General features: G+C 37.7%; 1 protein-coding gene across 6 annotated transcripts in view; it reads right to left on the reverse strand.

Moving 5' to 3' along the window:
* The window catches only part of GARRE1 (granule associated Rac and RHOG effector 1), a 76,542-nt gene that overhangs the window by 49,926 nt on the left and 9,435 nt on the right, over nucleotides 1-17,181 (reverse strand). For 3 of the 6 annotated variants that reach the window (XM_072967245.1, XM_072967247.1, XM_072967248.1), the window contains exon 2: nucleotides 9,145-9,199. The exons of 1 other annotated variant lie outside the window; for it this stretch is intronic. The gene's annotated coding sequence lies outside the window, so the exon portion shown is untranslated. Of the gene's footprint in view, nucleotides 1-9,144; nucleotides 9,200-16,471; nucleotides 16,540-17,181 lie in introns of those variants that run through there. 2 more of the 6 variants (XM_072967246.1, XM_072967250.1) reach the window with 2 other exon arrangements.

The raw sequence follows: 17,181 nt of genomic DNA on the forward strand, positions 1-17,181 counted from the left end.
TGTCTTGAGTAGCCCTGAGGAGCATCATTCTTTGTTCTGTGCTGCAAACTGGTGCCTCTGGCTCTGAGAGTCCACCCTCATCCCTCTGCCAGATGACCCTAGAAGGTCAAGTAAGGTCTACACACTTACCTAATTTTTAAAAAAGTATCATAAATATTAAGATTTTTTTTCACTTTATGTACTTCCAAAGTTTATTTAAATGAAATCTACTGTTTAAAAACATACTACTTCACCAAATTCAACTACAAATTCAATGCAATCTCTATCAAAATTTGAACTATCCTTTTAACAGAAACAGGCAAGCTGATCCTAAAATGCATGTGGAAATACAAGGGACCCAAGATGACCAAACAAATACTGAAAAAAGTACATTGGAAGATTCACATTTCCTGATTTGAAAACCTGCTGTAAAGGTATATAGTAATCAAGACAGTGAACTACTGGCGTAAGTAAAGACATACATACCAATGGAATGTAACTGAGAGTTTAGAATGACCCATACCTCTATTATAAATAGATTTTAGACAAGAATGCCAAAACCATTCAGTTTGGAAAAGAACAGTCTTCAATAAATGGTGCTGGGACAACTAGATACTCACATGCAAAAAAAAAAAAAAATCAGTATGAACCCCTGTTTTATAAACAAAAATTAACTCAAAATGGATCAAAAATCTTAATGTAAGAGCTAAAACTAAAAAACTCTTAGAAGAAAATATAGGTGTAAATCTTTATGATCTTAGATTAGGCAATGGTTTCTTAGACATGACCTCTTAAAGTACAAACAATAAAAGAACAAATAGGTTCTGAACTGAACTTCATCAACATTAAAATGTACATCAAAGTCACTATGATGGTAAAAAGGCAACTCACAGCATAGACAAAAATACTGGAAAATCATATAAGGGTATAGTATCCAGAATATAAAAAGAATTCTCAAAATTCAATAATAAAATGATAAATAATCTCTTAAAAGATGGGTAAATGATATGAATAGATGTTTCTCCAAAGATACACAACTGGTCAGTAACCAAATGAAATGATGCTCAACATGGACAGTCACTAGGGAAATACAAATAAACCATAGTGAGATACCATTTCACACATTCTAGCATGGCTACAGTAAAAACAAACAAAAAACAAAACAGAAAATAAGTGTGGGCGAGAATGTGGAGAAACTGGAACCCTCATAAACTGCTGGTGAGAACGTGGAAAAATTCTGCTACTGTGGAAAGCAGTCTGGCAGTTCCTCAAAACATTAAATGAGAGTGGCTGTAAGACCAAGCAATTCCACTCTTAAGCATGTATCTGAGAAAACTGAAAACATAAGTTTATATAAAAACTTGCACATGAATGTCCATAGCATCATTACTCACAAGAGCCCCGAAATGGAACAACACAAGTCTATCAAATGATGAATGAGTAAACAAAATGTGGTATAGCCATACAATGGAATATTACTGAGCTATAAAAAGAATGAAGTATTGATAAATGCAGCAGCGTAGCTGAAATTTGAAAACATTATGGTAAGAGAAAGAAGCCAGAAACAGAAAGCTGTGTACTATGAGATTCCATTGGCATGAAACATCCAGATAAAGTAAATACACAGTGACAGAAAGAAGTAGACTAGTGACTTCCAGGAGTTGAGGAGAGGAAGGGAATGGGGAGTGACTATTAATTAACAGAGTTTCTTTTTGAGGTGATGAAGATTTCTAGAATTAGACAGTGGTGATGGCCACACAATTCTGTTAATAGACTAAAACTGTGCTATATTTCCCCTGTGCTATATACAGTATAATCTTGTTTATCTAGTCTACATATGCCTGTCAGTATCTACAAATTTTGAACTCCCAGTCTATCCCTTCCCACCCCCTTCCCCCTGAAATGGTGAATTTATGGTATGAGAATTATATATCAATTAAAAAAGAGAGAAATAGGGGGAAATATATACTACTGGTCTCCAGCAATGTTTATTTAGAATAGATTAACAAAGGTCTCATAAGCTACATCTGAAAAGTGATTTACTGGGTAGATGGTCAGCTCTGTGAATGGATATCAACTAATGAGGGTAGTAATTACCTGGCTGTTTACTTGGAGAAAATAAATTAAGCATGTTGCTGTAATTTGTGTACTTTCTTATGTGTTACTCTTCAATAAAAGTTTAAGGAAGAAACAAAGGGTTAACTAGCACAGAAAGGAGGGAAACTTGGGTAAGGAAACTTATCTTCCAAGGGGAAGAGCATGAGGGAGGGAAAACCTAGAAGGTAGTATGGCAGAGACTACCACATGGCTGGTCTCAATCAAATCTTCCTCCTTTAGTATAAACCAGTGGGGCCAAGAACATGTGTACCATCACACTACTTTGAAATGTATATGCTTACATGACTAACTTGGGGTATAAGAAAAAGTCCTAGATGAAAAGCTTTGGTAAACTTTAAGATTCAGATCTAATCCAAACTACAATTTCACTATTAAGAGGAGAGCAGCAGATTCATGAAAATAAAAATCTAAAAAGAAAGGGGAGGGAAGTGATGTCATAAAAATGGCAGAGTAAGAACCTCCCAAAATTCTCTCCCCTATATAAATAACGAGAAAACTGGCCAAAATGGTCAGAATCAACTTAAAAAAAAAAACTCTACAAATTAACAGGTTTGCAGCAAAATGGGAAGCATTTATTCAAGAAAAACAGCTGAATCTCAGTAAGAATACAGCAGTAGCCCCTTATCCATGGGGGATATGTTCCAAGATCCCTAGTGGATGCCAGAAACCATGAACAGTACTGAACTCTATATATACTACGTCTTTCCCTACACTAACAGACAGGTAGCATATACAGCATGGATACGCTGTTCCAGGAAGGATGGAATGGAACAGCGCAAGATTTCATCATGCAACTCAGAATAGCATGCAATTAAAACTTATTTCCGAAATTTTCTACTTAATATTTTCAGACTGCAGTTAACTGCAGGTAACTGAAATTACTGAAAGTGAAAATGTGGATAAGGGAGACTACTGTAGCCAGTTCTGGGGTATTTTAACTTGATCTAATTCCATTCTCTGCTCTCCAACTCTATGGTAACCTTGAAAACTAACAGTTGCATTTGCAGTGAAAACCAGAAGTCAGCAGCCACTGGAGGGAGTAGAACTGGGCTAGAGCTCTTTCAAAGTTTCATTCCCAGGAAATTATCATTATCTGACCTATCTGGTGGTTCCCTGAGAGATCCCACTTTTAAAGGTCTCTAATTTGACCTGACTTGGAACTCATTTGGAGAAGGAAGAGAATCTGATTTCCAGTTGCCACACTGTATCATATAAAATGTTCAGTTCTCAATTAAAACTTACAAGGTATACAAAGAAACAAGAAAGCATGGCCCATATAAAGGAAAATATACAAGACAAACTGATGAGGAAGCCTAGATGTTGAATTTACTAGACAAAGATTTAAATCAGCTATTTTAATTATGTTCATATTGTGCTGTACACCAGAGACTGACACACTGTAATTGACTGTACTTCAATAGAAATAAATAAGCACGTTAAAAGAACTAAAGGAAATCATTTCTACAGAACTAAAGGAAGTCAACTATACTTCAACTTTTCAAAAAATGAAATCATGAAAAAAAAAACCTAAAAATTATGAGAATAACGTCTCAGTCTACAGCCATACCACCCTGAACGCGCCCGATCTCATCTGATCTCAGAAGCTAAGCAGGGTCGGGCCTGGTTAGTACTTGGGTGGGAGAATAACGTCTCAGTAAATCCAGAACACTAATAAAAGAGAGAAATTATATCTTAAAAACAGAAACAAACAGAAATTCTGGAGTTGAAATATACAAAAACTAACATTAAAAAAATTCACTAAGCAATCCAACAACAAATTTGAACAGGACTCAGTGAAACTAAAGATTAATCAACTGAGATTATCCAGTATGAGGAATAGGAAGAAAAAAAGAAAAGAGCCTCAGTGACCTGTGGGACACCATCAAGCATACCAGTATTATATAATAGAATTTCAGGAGAGAGAAAGAAAGGCACAGAAAAAATACTTGAAGAAATGAAGGTCCCAAATTTCTCAAATCTCATGAAAAACACATGAATCTACACATCCATAAAGCTCAACAAACTCTAAGTAGGATAAACTCAAAAGAAATCAACCTAGATATATTATAATCAAATTGCCTAAAGGCAAAACCAAAGATAGAATCTTGAAAGCAACAAGAGAAAAGCAACTCATCACATAGAGTTGATTCTCTTCATTTATAGGTAGTTAATATAAAGTCGTGTCTTGAACACTGAATTAGCAAATACTGAACCAGTACTCCTGGATGACATGTAAAGTTCCTGTGAGCCTCAGGTCAAAACATTTTTACCAACCAATCAATACATAACCTTGTTTTATGTGTGTTTCTGTTTAAACATACCTTACTTAATATATACTGTTGATTCATTAACATTGAACTCACAGCCAGTAACACTAAAACTTATGTCTGAATGAAGCTCATCTAACACATCTATTTTCTCTGTAAGGTACATTACAGCCTTCTTGGGCTTAGGAACACTAGACAGCACTTTAGCACTATGCTTAGGGGCCATTTTAAACAGTGAAATTGCCAACAAAAAGCATAAAAATGCAAAAAAGATGTGGCACTGAACAGACTAAGAAAAGAACACTTTATAGTCTAAGAGCTGAAATGAGAAGGCAGTTGTTCGACCTCAACTGGTAGGAGGAGGGGGAGGTGTGCATGTTGGGCAATTCAAATTTTTTGCTACTTTGTACATGTCTACAACTGACCACAAGAGCTCCACAAGTATTGATTTTGTGTTGCAAATAAATTTATTCAGTAAGCCAATCTGCAAATACAGAATCTGAGAGTCATGAGGATCAACTATAACACTACTTGAAACACTTACATTCCCAACACAATGGGGTACTCCTCGACTTAAAAATATAAAACATCAAAATGTGAAACAAATAATCAGATCATCTGAAAAGATACACAGAAGTTCCTTTAAGTAGTGAACCCAGGATTGACTGATTGATTATTTTTAATGTAGGTACTGGGGGCAGAACCCAGAACTTAATGCATACTAAGCATGCACTCTACCACTGAGCTATACACCCCCTACCCCGAGGATATATTTAATGTAACAATTCAGCAATTCCATGATGTACAACCTTTCAGGATTTCACTATGATTTTTAAAGGCTCAAGTCTATATATATTTAAGGTACAATCTATCTGACAATTTAGACAATTTATATAATTTATAAGGACAAAGTTATGCTTTAAGAGAACAATTACATCTAGTGGATCATTTACTCCTTTTTTCCCCTTTAATAATGCATCATTTTAAAAATTAAAAAGTAAAATTTGTAAAAGCTAAACAAGTTGAGGAATTACATTATTATTCATTAAACTTTTTAATTTAATGCTAAGCTCATGGTGAAAATTTGTATAAAAATGCCAACGAACATTACAACTGCTTAAACAACAAGGTAAAATATATATTAAAATCTCTTCACTGTTTGGTTTGCACATTGCTGCTTCATCAAAGATAATTACTGATTACGTCAATCAAAAAGACAAACAAATAATAAGTGTTGGTGAGAATGTGGACAAACTGGAATCTTCATACATTGCTAGTAGAATTATAAAATGGGGTAACACTTTGGAAAACAGTTTGGAAGCTCCTCAAAATAAGTATAGTGTTACTACATGACCCAGAAATTTCACCCCAATGTACATATTCAAGAGAAATGAAAAACATATCCACACAAAAACCTTTACATCAAAACTCACAGCAGCATTATTCATAAGTCAGAAACCAGAAATAACCCAAATATATATCAACTGATGAATGAATAAACAAAATGTGATATAACTATACAACAGAATATTGTATATGCATTATATACATGTAAAGGAATGAAGTATGGTTACGTGTTAAAACAGCAACTTTGACAACATTCTGCTAAGTGTGAAAGATGCCAGACACAAGAATATTATGCGATCCCATTGATAGGAAATGCTCAGAATAGGTAACTCCACAGAAATAGAAAGCAGGTTTGTGGAATAAAGAGTTACTGCTAATGGGTATAGCATTTCTTTTTGGAGTGATGGCAAGATTCTGAAGTTAGTGGTGATGGTTGCATAACTCTGAATATACTATATCTCAATTATATTTCAATAGCACTGTTGAAAAAAATATTTCATCTTTCATTTCTATCTCCCTTACATAACTTCTAACAGCAAAAGGTACATAATTTTTAAAAAGTTTTCCAGGGACACTTCTAATGCCAGACTTAGTTTCCTTTTCATACTTCAACTAGAAATCTATTTAAATGCTACCCCGAATCTGGGAATGTGCCAAAAGGCCCTTAAAGATCACCTAATTTAAGCCCTTCAACTTACAGATGAGGGGAAAAAAATACCAGGACACTGTGTTGCACTAGGTTGCATAGTGCCAGTATCTTGACTCTCAGAAATGTTCTGTTCAGAACTATCCAGACTGGCACATAGATTAAGCTATGCTGCAGTAACAAATCCTGAAAGGAGTGGCCTAACCCAAGAAGGTTTATTTCTTGCTCACGTAAAGTTCAATGAGGGTCTAGCAACCCTTCAACTTGTAGCAACATCTTGGGAACCTGTGTTTTCCACAGTCACCTTAGCATGAGAAAAGAAACTCATGCACTCTTCACTGCTTCCAACTGCGAGTGACACACATCATTCCCCATCACAGCCCTCTGGCTAGAATGAGTCACGTGGTGCTAATGTAATTACAAGAGAAATTGGGGAATGTAGGGACATATGGAATATTGGATAAGCACTACAGTTAGCCACAGCTGTCCACCCAACCCAGCTGTGTGTTGCTTAGTTTATACCAGATGGTGAAAACAATTCTGATTCCACACAGGAGAGGCTATTCTGTAATGCGGAGTCCCTACAGTTGCTTTCCAGAGGCCAGGTGATTCTTACATAGGCTGCTCCAGGACATGGTTCCTTGTTGTGTGGATATATGCAGAGTAGGGGAATGGAAGGTGGTGAGGAGAAAAAGGTCACAGACTACTTTGAGAAACTGATGAAAGAACCCTCCATAGAAAAGCATATATCCAAAACACTGACGTTTCCACTCAGTTTTGGATTTGGAGCCCCAGGTGAAGAACCACCTGCCCTCCACACTCCCAATACTTCCCTTCCCTGCAGAGGAAGGCTACATAGAGCTGGAGGCAGCAGGTGACTTCATCAAAACGGAGCCTCACTTTCTGCATTTAGTGTTGGCCCAGCAGATAACCAGGCAGGGGAGGCCTAAGGTTCAAGCTAACACATTCAGGAGAAAACAAAGAGAAATACATATTGAACCCTTTGTACCCACACCACTTAATACCCATGCACCTATATTCTCAAGGTGTGGCCTCAGACTGTGAGCATCAGAACTGAATTGCCCAGGACCAAAGGTGCACCTGTATTAGTACGTCTGTCTATAAATCATATCAGTGTACAGGGGGCAGTCATAATGCCCACTGACCATGTTATTAAGAATGGAAACTTTCTAAGCAATTTTTTTTTACAAGATGCCATATTAACATTAACCTTGTTAAGACTGGGATGAAAAGAAACAAGCTAATTATGGCTTAAGGGCTTCCTTCCCTGACATTAGAATCAGAACACCCCTCTTAATGGAATGATTATTAAAATACTGATTCCTGGGATACAATCCAAACCTAATGAATCAATCTTTGGGGGCAGGAGCAGAGAATATGCATGTTTTACAAGCTCCTCAGGTGATTCTAGATGCATGTTATAATTTGAGAACCAAAACAATCAGCTAAAAACCTGCTGAAAGCCACAAGGATGAGGAGACCTGAGCAAGGACATCTGAAGATGCTGACTATATAAACACCACTTAATGCAACTCAGGTTATTTCACAAAAATTCCTAGTCATTCAAGAATCCAGAAAGAGACCTCCATCTCCATGTGATAAATGACTCTATTTCTTAGAACCAAGGGGCTGGTTGGACAATTCAATGAAAACTTCTGTTTGAATCATAATTGCTTCTAATAAGACCACTTAAATCTCACAGTCAGGCCTGGGGTTCTTCTCCAGGCAGAGAGAACAAGCCCTTGAAGAAAATTAAAATTGGTTTTTACTTATTCTTAACAGATCTGGTGTTCCTGTGCTGATCTTTGTAATCAAAACTAGATAGAGTTGAATTCAAGGAAATAACATGGAATTGAAACACCATTCAATTTCTATCATTTTCAAATGGGACTTTGCCAAGAAACAGCACGCAGAGAAGGTGGTGACATCCCACTAAGGAGTCGTCTCCATGGCAGTGATCATAATACCCCCTGACAAAATATTGTGAGAAGCTGGGTGATGGGTTCATGAGGTTCATCATATTATTTGCTCTACTGTTACATACAACTGAACATTTCTGCGATAAAAAGTTTAAAATCCACACAAATGTGTATATAGGCACCAGGATATATCCTTTTTATTATTGTTTTAATAAAATTCTTCTCACCGCTTGTCTTACTGTTTTTTTTTAATGCTTTCTCCCCATATTTATCTGCCTGAAGGGCTAAAATATGTTCACTCCATTTAAGGACATTTCTGTTCTGTATTTTCTGAAAAAGAATTTCCACTGGGAAAATATTCACCATTTATGAATCCACTATTCATGAGACATGGAAATAAATATGCATTGTGAAAGACCTCAGAAGTTAGTTGTAGCCAAGATTTGTGAGATTTAAGTACCACATTCATAAGTTTTAATGCTGCCTAAGATTCTCAAACACATAGCAGAAAAGGACTTTTTGGTAGATGTCACATCTTTTCAATACTACAATAATTTGCAAACGTTCTCAATAGATTACAATTGAACTCAGATTGGATTACATCATTTAAAACATTCCTTTCTGTAATCAAAGTCATCAGCAATTTGTATTTCAAACAATAACAAAGAACATGCTTGAAACTAGACAAAAGTAAAGTATAAAAGGGTTTTTCCCCCCACAACTGGTAAGATTAAAAAAAGTGGTCATCCTAAGAAAATTTGAAGAGCTTCCCTTTAGAGAATGTAGTGGAAAAGAGAATGGTGTTGGGAGCCAACTAACTGGGTGAGATCCTGGCTCTGCCACTTACCAGCTATGTGAATTTGGGCAAGTTCTTTAACCTCTCTGTGCCTCAGTTTCATCGCCTGCAAAATAGGGATAATAACAGTAACTAATGTTACAGAGTTGAATGACCTTATACATATAAAGCATGTAGACTAATGTCTGGCACATATTAAGCATGAAATGTTTGATGATCTTGTTGTTATTACCATTCCAATAGGTGAAAGTAAGCAGGTCTTATTATCTTGATTGTCTGGAAAAAAGTTACTGACAAAAAAAAAAAAGAAAACTCACTAAACCTCTGAACTGAGTAGAAATCTATGTATTCTTGGGCGGGTGGCATCACATGTTTCAGTGATGTGATAGTTGTTTTTGTGAACAAAGAGAACAATTTTAAATTCATTTCAGTCATTAAGTCAATAGAGAAAAAGGAATGAAAAGCAGTCCTATTGTTGCCAATGGTATGGCACAAAGTAGCTTCATTTCAAGATGACACGCTAAATAAACAGGCACGTGTACTTACCTTCCTACCTTCCCCAAATCCTAGAGACGTAGCAGTAAAGATATTCACAAGGGAATCACATAATAGTAATGAGAACAGCTGAGGGATATAGTCTGTTTAAATGCCAGCCACTTTCTAGAAGACAGAGAGGAAGCAGAGCCTCTGAGAACACAGACCAGAGCAGAGTTAGACACTTCGCAGAACATGTAAAGTCAACGGCGGGTGGAGAAGCAGAGCCTTTTTTCCTGGAGGAGCTGGATAAATGCCTGTCTTTGAGTCGGCAGGTACAGAACTCAGGAGTGGGAAATAGGTTCATCTATCTGATTTCCTCCTACTTCTCACTCCTGGTCAGTGAATCAGCCAACTCCTATGAAGGCAAGAGGGCTGCTGGAAAAACAGAAACTTCTTTTCAATAACATGTATAATCAATCCAGTTCTTCACTGATAAGAATCATCAGATAGTGAAAAAAAACTAACTGGACAAAAAGGAAAACTAAGATGAAAATGAAAAGTAGATCAGACCCCAGAAGAAACATATATTTTAGGTCCCACAGAAAGACCTGAAAAGAAAGTCTAACTGGTATCCTCAGGGAGATTTGGGAAGATAATGCACCCTTAAAACAAAAGCAAGCAAATTATAAAGGAAGCAGATTCAAGAAAGAAATTACTGAAAATAAGAAATATGATCACCAAGATGAAAAACAAAATAAGAAATAAGATGGGAGTGTAGTAGTGTGTAGGGAATTGATACACACACACATACATACACACACACACACACACACACCACTCGCTTATATTTTTAAAAATCAGGGAATAAACCAAGAACCAATAAAAATGTTTATCTATGAAGTACAGAGAAGAAAGAACAAAGGCAAGGAAGGAAACATACATCTCTCAATCTACCTTGCTTTAGAGTTTTATCTTCAGAACCACGTAAATATTTAATAAAATTATGAAATGAAAGTAAATAAGAAAGAAAACAATCCCTAAAAATTTTAAAAAGACAAGGGCAGGAGAGATAAATTAGGAGTATGGGATTAACAGATACACACTACCATATATAAAATAGATAAACAACAATGATTTACTATATAGCACAGGAAACTATGTTCAATATCTTGTAATGATATTGGAAAAAAATATAATGGAAAAAAAATTTTAAGTATATATATAACCAAATCACTTTGCTATAAACCTGAAACAAATACAATACGGTCAATCAACTATACTTCAATTAAAAAAAAAAAAGACAAGTGAACCTAAATTATCATATGGGTGGAATAATCACACAGAGGAGTTTTTCAAATTAAAACAGTGGTTTGATTGTACCTCTCTTGTGTTACTGTCAACAAAGGAGAAGAGATACAAATATAAAAATCAAAGAAATAATAATTCTTTCATTTTTCTTTTGAATTTAAATCATTATTTATCTTTATCTTTCCAGAAAGTTACTTTTATCCTGACCTAGAAGAATTCACATCCCAATTTCTGTTTATGTCCTTAATATTATTTCCTCCCAACAAATCGAATCAGAACTCCTTATAGAAATGACTGATTCTAGATCTGGGGTCAGAAACAAAAAGATAAGCCCAGGAATTCTTATCAGGCCAGAAATCAGGGAATCTATCTAACACTACCCAGCTCATTTCAAAGGACCCAGAGTCAACCTAAGGAGTAAGCTCTATTAATGGCCAGTAACAGGAGAACTTAAGCATCAAAAAGAATAATTCTGGAGCAAAATTCATTAAATACATAAACAGTAATGAGTTTGGAGTCGGCAATGATTTCTTGGCTATGACACCAAAAGCACAAGCAACAAAAGAAAAAACAGACAAATTTTACCTCACCAACATTAAAACTTTTGTTTGTCAAAGAACACTACTGATAGGATGAAAAGACAACCCACAAAATGAAAGAAAATATCTGTAAATTATATACACATCTGAAAAGAGATTAATATCCAGAATATATAAAGAACTCCTATAGCTCAAAAATATAAAACCAAACAATCCATTTGTCAAATGGGTAAAGGATTTGACTAGACATCTGTCCAAAGAAATAGACAAATGGCCAATAAACACATGAAAGGATGCACAACACATCACTAACGATTAGGGAAATGCAAAGCAAAACCACAATAAGGTAACACTTCATATGCATTAGGGTGGCTGTTAGGAAAAAAACACACACAGAAAACAACATGTTGGCAAGGACATGGAGAAATTAGAAAACTGTTCATTGCGGGTGGAAAGGTGAAATGGTACAGCCACTGTGGAAAACAGTATGTTAGTTCCTCAAAAAATTAAACATACAATTAATTAACATGTTATCATGTTACCTAGTAATTCCACTCCTGGGCATATACTCAAAAGAACTGAAAGCAGGACTCAAACAAATAGCTGTACTCCAATATGCATAGCAACATTACTCATAATAGCAAAAAGGCCACAAGCCAGATGTCCACCAACATTTGATGAATGGATAAGCAAAATGTGGTATAACCATACGATGGAATATTATTCAGCCTAAAAAGGAAGGAAATTCTGATACACGCCTCAATATAGATGAACCTATGTTCACCCATGTGGCAAGATACCACTCTACTTGTGAGGCCACTGGTCTGCAGAAACCTGGTTGCAATATCTATGGCCTTAAGATAGGTGCTGTGGGGAAGAAGGTGGAAATCATGGTCTCTGCTTTCAAAGTCAGAACTAGGTAACAGGATCAGCAAGCATCCTGTTTGTCAAGTTCAGGCTTGATATGGGTGAAGAGTGCGGGCTATTTCTCTGGGGAGCTGGACCTTTACCTTTTACAATCTGTTTACAGCATCTTTCACCCCCACCACACACACACACACACACATGCTTTACCTCATTTCTCTAGTCAAATATGTTCACCTGTTCTTTCACAGTGTTACGTTTTACAACCTTGCCCAAACTGATGATCGAATATAAATAAGCCCTTTGAAGAAGATGTACAAATGGCCAATAAGCATGTGAAAAGATGCTCAACATCATTTGCTATCAGGGAAATGCGAATCAAAACCGTGAGATACCACTTCACAGCCACTAGGATGACTAAAATAAAAAAAGACAATAACAAGTGTTGACAGGATGTGGAGAAACTGGAGTCGTGGTAATGTAAAATGGTGCAGATATTTTGGAAAATAGTCCGGCGGTGCCTCAAAAGGTTAAACACAGAATTACCATATAACCAAGCAATTCCACAATTATGTACATATGCAAGAAAAATAAAAAACATATGTCTGCACAAAAACCTGCGTATGAAAGTTCAGAGCAATACTATTCGTAACAGTAAAAAAGTGAAACAACCCAAATGTCTAACAACTTCATAGTGCAGCCATACAATGGAATAATATTCTTCAGGCATAAAAGGAATGAAGCACTGCAAACTATCAGGTATGAAATAAGCTACAAGGATGTACTGTACAACTTGGGGAATACAGCCAATATTTTATAATAACTACAAATGAGGTATAATCTTTAAAAATTGTGGATTACTATCTTGTATACATGTTACATATAATATTGTACATCAACTATACTTCAACTTAAAAATTATGATATTGTAAAATAAGTACATAAATTAAAAAGTTTTAAAAAATGAAAAAAGAAAAGGAATGAAGTACTGATATATACTAGTACATGGATGAGGCTTGAAAACATTATGCTAAGTGAAAGAAGCCAGATATAAAAGGTCACATATTGTATGATTCCATTAATACACAATGTCCAGAATAGGCAAATCCATGAAACAGAAAGTAGATGAATGGTTGCCTAGGGCTGGGGGGAACAGGAAGAATGAGGACTGCTAATGGGTACAGGGTTTCTTTTTGGAGTGATGGAAACATTCTGAAACTATGGTGGCAGTTGTGTAATTCTATGAATATACTAAAAATCACTGAATTATACACTTTAAATGGGTGCGCTGTATGGTATGTGAGTTATATTTTAATAAAGCTGTTATTTAAAAAAATAAAGATGAACCATTCCACAAACAATTACCTCTTCAAAGAAAAAAAATACAGAAAATGCTCTGTCTTCTCCAGTCCACAACAATGTAAATTTAAATAGTCACCCTTGATAGTGCGGGGACACTACAAGAAACTAGGGAGATTAGTGAAGCTATTGTCCATGAAATTCAAAGCCCAACCATTTCTATGTTTTGGGGTTTTGGTTTTTTTTTTTGGGTCAGTTCAGAATGACACGAGCCATATTTAGAAATGCACTCCAGAAAAATGCTTTGAAGAATTTTACTCTCAACATTCACAAATTTAAAATATCTATCTAAACAAGAGAAAATGCCTGAAAGATTCAGTTCTTAGTGCTCTCTCTTCTTAGAACTCTACTTTTTTGGCTCCCCTGATATGTTACCACGTGAAAAAGAGTGATATGAAAAGATGCTACCTCCTCCTGCCCCCTGGCCCTTCTTAGTTGCCTCCTTGAGCCACTCCCCCTCTGAGAGACCTGGAGTGCTGTCCTTCCTGAGAACTCTATGCTGGGCTGTTTCTCTCTAAGATCAACATACTCTCACTGGGAGGATCCCCAAATCCATCTTTCTAGCCCAGATCTTTTTCCTGTGCTCCAGATTCCAAATATTCAACGGCCTACTGGATAGGTCCCCAAATCAAATGTCCAAAACCACCTCTCCCAGTCTTTCTGTATTCCTCCCTGTCATGGTGAATGGCATCACCCTCTACCTACTCGAACAAGCCAGAAACCTGGAGTTATCCTCTGCCCCTCTCTCTCCTTTATATCCAATTACTCATTTAGTCATATCCTTTCTGCTTCCTTAGTATCTCACAAGTCTTTTCCCTTCTGTCTTCACTGCCAACCCAAGTTCAAACCATCCTCACCTACTGCCTGAATTACAGAGGAGCTTCCTGAGTGATCTTCCAACTGCTGGGACTGCTCCTCTCTGGTTGCTGTGTGATTAGACTAACCATGCCACTGTTCCGCTTACAATCCATTATGGCTCTCCACTACCCCACCTTTCTCTTACCTCCTCCGCCCCCCAATTCTGCTCAGTTCTTGCTTATGCCATCTTTCCTCTCACCGTCTACACATTCAGCTCCCTCTGCCTGGAAAGCTCTCCTGGCTTACTCTCACTCCTCCTGGATGTCTGAGACATCACCTGCTCTGGGAAGTCACCTTGACAAAGACTGAGTTAGCAGCACCTCTGTGTGCAACTGTGACATCCTGCATTATCTTTGCTGTATTGTCTAGCACTGCATCACAACTGCCAGTTTCCTCTGTGTTTCCCCGCATCTCCAACTGCCAACATCACCCAGCTCATTCGAGATATCCGAGTGTGCCAAGCACACTATAAACATTCAACAGATATTTGCTGAATGATTAGTTCATCCTCAGTATTTATTTAATGGTTATTTCTATGCAGCATTCATACGTTCAGCCTTGCTATCCACAGAGGCAGTAGCGGAAGTGCTAGACTGAAAAAAAAAAAAAAAAGCTGATGACATGCCGCATTCACACAAGTACTCCTCAACAAAACTGATCATTCATTAAGTGACTACAATGTCTCAAGTATTATACCTGGAGCTTTACATAACACTTAATGTTCAGTGGAGCTGTAAAATAAAAACGGACATTTACTGAATGGGTACTAAGTACCAGGCACTGTGCTATGCACTTTTCATTTGTTATCTAATTTAATGCTCAAAAGGACCCTGCCAGGTAGGTGAAGTATGTAAGGAAGCTAAGTGAGTTCTCCACGTTCTTGCCACACAGCCAAGGTTACTGACAGTGCTGGGGCTGGGGCCTGGGAGTCTGTCACCAGCAGCTGGGCTCTCCATCACTGCATTATTCCACCTCTGTCAACTATCCAGACCAGGACAGTCTGCTTATCACCCTTAGGAGATGGTTTCAAGCCATAGGTTTCTTGGAATTGACAGGAAGTCGGGCTGGAGCAATGAAAAGAAAGTGACCTCTGTTTAGGAGATCAAACTCATATTCATTGCTGATGACCTAAATGCAACTCTCCAATCAAGATCCCTCTCTCCTGGCACTAGACTCACAAGACATCTCCTGAGGTCCTTCAAATGATACCAAGTCATCCTTCCATTCCCTGCTCCTCCTGCTGTATTTACTGCCTTGGTTAAAGGCACTACCTACACTGCACCTAAACCTACGGTATCATCCCAGATGGTCCCTGTCCTGTTCCCTTTTCTGGCAGGTGCTTTACATTCAATCCAGCCAGTCCTGTTCACCACAGTTCACAGTTCAATCCCGTTCACCTGGTCTACTGCAACAGATCCAGAACTGTTACCTACTGCTACTGTTACATCCTAAATGCCTCTCCCCCTCCTTTACACCAGCACTGTTCAGCTTCCAAGGAACCAGCCTTCAGGAGCAAGCATTTAAGGCTGAGAGAGAATACCTTTTATGAGGACTAGAAGCTAGGCTGCTAGCTAGATGCTTACGCTCCAGCTCTCTCAATGAAAGCAAAGGAGACAATAGCAAAATCTAAGTAACAACTAAAAATGTATGAGAATATCACACGCCAGAATAGAAACTAACAAATAGCTCCAATCCCAAGGAACCAGACATTCTATTTTATTCCATTTCACAAAATTAGTAAGTCAGCATTCAATCTTTTAACACAGTGGTTCTCAACAAGTCAGGAAGATGATGCTACATACACACATACACACACACACACACACACACTGCCCAGGGGACATTTAGCTATGTCTGGAAACATTTTTTGGTTGTCACAACTGAAAAAGCTCTAGTAAGTAAGGCTGGAAATGCTCCTAAATATCCTGCAATGCCCAGGACAGACCCCTATTCACCTGAAGACAAAAACTTACCCACTCAAAGGTCCAGAGTGTAGCAATTCAGCAGCTCTGCTTAACAAATTCCTTCCATATTGAAGTACCTAATGGATAAAAAGTTACTTCTTTCTGGGAAGACAATACAAACTTCCCCCATAAATTAAGCTATACCAGGTCCATAAGAGATACCAGTGGAAAAGAGGCAGGTAAATGCTACATGTGTGGTTTAGAAAATAAATACTGAGTGGGAAGAAGGAGAGCACCACAGAGGCTGAGGCCTGGTCAGCGATCTCAAGAGAGCAGGTGAGGCTCCTCACTTCACCCCAAGCCTGGGAGTCAAGGCCCCCATGAATCCAGAACTCACCTCTCTAGTCTTACTTGCAACAGGCCCCTTCAGCCCACCCTCTGCTCCTGCCACACTGCCCACCTACAACAGCTTCTCCACAGCACCACGACACCCTGCTGTTCCCACTGGAAAAAACCCTCACCTATTTCACCAAAGCTCTGTCCTCCAGCTCAGCAGCACTTAACTCCCCTCAACCCCAGGGGAGGAGGACATGTCCTTATCTCAAATCACCAATCACAAAAGCCAGTTCCTAGATTCCTACAGGAAGGAGGTAGTACAAAGACTTAGGTGGAAAATGCTTTAAATGGCTCAGGCCCTAAGGCCTTGCCCTCTGCCACCTAAAATCAGGGCTTAGGAACAGCCAGCCAGGAGCCCCCACACTTCCTGCAGTTGCTGGGTA

This window comes from Vicugna pacos, chromosome 9 (assembly GCF_048564905.1).
Source record: "Vicugna pacos chromosome 9, VicPac4, whole genome shotgun sequence".
In the NCBI taxonomy this organism is placed as follows: domain Eukaryota; kingdom Metazoa; phylum Chordata; class Mammalia; order Artiodactyla; family Camelidae; genus Vicugna; species Vicugna pacos.